Raw genomic sequence first — 2,715 nt, forward strand, 5'->3', positions numbered from 1 at the left:
TAATACCACAGACTATTTTTCTGGCTATCCAAAAAGTCAAATTTTGGAATAAAAGTTAAGTACTATCAGCAAGTTTATAACTTGTTCAGTTGTGAGAGACATACACTCCTTCCCAGAATCCTTTTTCCTCTAAAAAAAAATACTTCTGCTGAACCACACCGACAACGTAAGTTTTCAGCCTTTTGAAATGTCACATTAAACAACTCCCATAGCAAAGAAAAAATAAACACAACCTAGTATGTTTTTCCAGTTGCTCATATATAATACGTGCCTCATGCATTTTATACGCTTTTAAAACAAACACAGGAAAACTCCAAATCTGTATGTTACCAGGCATCAGAGCACTCAGAAATTTTATTGTTTACTATGAGGCTATGTGGAAATACTGGTATGTAATATTAATTAAGTAGTAATAGGAAAACACTGATATAATCAGCAGCTCAAAGCTGATGTTTAAAAACAATCAACTCTCAACTTGCCGGAAATATTTGTTAACATTGTTCGTGTTAGGTTCATTTGGGCCTGTTAGTGAATAGTAATGCTATTTCTGTAACACTTCACTGTTTCCTGCTTTTAAAAAGATGATAATTGCTTTTAAGAACCAGACAGCGTAACTAAAGCTATTATTGAAGAGGCAGACTATAGTAACAGAACAGCAAGTTACTTGCTGAATATGGGTATGTATGTGCCAAGTGTTTCTGTGCACAGATTTTACCTTGTGGCAAAGAGGTGAATTTATGAAAAATGGTGAAAATGGGAATGCAAATATCAGTTTACACACAATGTGGAAAAATAACAAGCACATACCAGATGTAGCATGAGGAAATGAGAGCAAGTTCAACATGTGATTATTTTGGGGAACAGATAAAAAAGGAAAACTTACTTCCATGGTTCTATACATAAAGAAATTACTTTCTTCTGGCTCTCTTAACCACACAAGAGAGTAAACCTATGATATTTTAGTAATGAGAGATGTATATATGTACAGCATGATGCAAATGAGAATTCTTTTCTTGGTGAAGCCAGCATAAATGAAGAGTAATTTAGAAGCCCACACTGACACTGTTAACTGAGATCAAGATTTCTTCCACAGATTGCTCTTGTAGTAGAGCATTTATACTTGACTGCAAAGAGTGAATGAGGGAGAACACTAACAAATACTCATATAAAGTGCTTTTTTTCATAGTAAGCAGAATTAAAGACAAACCTTGATGACCGCTTGATTTCCTTTTTCCAGTCAGCCTTAAACAGTGTGCAAACTTTGTGAATTAAATATTAATTTCACCTGTCAGGAGGACTCAAAAACATCATTTCTGTATTCTGATATAATACAAAAACGTATTCATGGAGAAGAGAGTCAATATTCTAGTGTGTATAGTATTCCTGAGAAAACCACATCAGCTTTACTATTCTCCCTCAAAGTATAGAGACAATTCTATAAATGCCTGTAATAGATGAAATGGTCTGCCAACCAGAGCCTTCTGTTTCTGATGTGCAATGGGAAGGTGAATATATAAAAATGTCAAATTGCTCCTTAATCTATATTGCTATTGCCTTAAAAGCTGCATTCATTTCAGAAGGCAATTCTCAAATTGATTTGTTATCCATACTGTAGGGAGTTCCATGTGCTGGTATTACTTGGTGATTTTTTTAGCAGAAACAAAGTCTGTATTTTCACAAAGACAATACTGCATCCTATGCTCTCTCTTTAGCCATTAATAATTCAAAGTAATGCTAACTACCTTAATACTATTATGAGTAGGAAATTATGGAAACACAGCATATGGATGTGCAGTGCTTCAGCCTAATGTGGCAACTGAGGGGTCTATTCATTTCTATTTACCACACAAAAATAAGGACTAGGTAGCCTTTAGTCATTCAATTGATTACAGTTAAATAGAGTTTAATTTCTTAACTGCTAAACATTTAACAAGCTGTTTCCCAAATATTTATTTTCAAATGGCATTTGATAAAAAGACCTATTTTATATATTCTGCTAGTTACAGTGTTTATACTAGAGTCTGAGCAATGAACAGTGTCACTCTGCAGAATGCTAACTGCTTATTTTCTAGTTTTTTCAAATGCCTTGTGTATTTTTTGTATCAAAGTTCATTCAAACTGGAAAGGGAAATCATACAGTCTCACTAGTTACTTTCAAATGTCCTGTTTTCATTTTTTGTGTCCTTTACATCAAAACATAATATATTTGGAGCTTCAGTTACTAACTGGTCAGTAGTGATATTATAATTCATCTTGAAAGTAAGTTTTTAGGATGTTTTTGCATTTGAGGCTGCATTGCAACATTCATGACCTTTCAGTGCTGGAGGTACACCATGGGCTATTTACTATAACCCTCCTAAGCGACAAATAAATGGACAGGTAGATAAAACTAAAATATAGATGCCTTACTCCACTCCCTGTCAAGAGGAGCTGAGGTCTATAAGCAAAGGACTAAGTATACAAAATATCTTCTTGTGATTTACTTTTCTATTGGTATTAACCTAGCAGATGTGCTAAAGACCTTACAAATGAAGTATCCCTAAGTGATATGACCTAAAACATTTCACCAATATGCTGATGGATTGTTATTTCTTTAAAAAAAAAGTGTATTTTATTGATGTAAGCCAAACAAACTGTACATACTTTAAAATATTTATTAATACTACCATGTTAAAATACATAAGAAGTATTGCAAGAGTGTAAATTCCTCAGCCA

Source organism: Pezoporus wallicus, unplaced genomic scaffold (assembly GCF_028554395.1).
Source record: "Pezoporus wallicus isolate ANWC-B61680 ecotype Strahan unplaced genomic scaffold, APGP_CSIRO_Pwel_v1 contig_6658, whole genome shotgun sequence".
NCBI lineage: Eukaryota > Metazoa > Chordata > Aves > Psittaciformes > Psittacidae > Pezoporus > Pezoporus wallicus.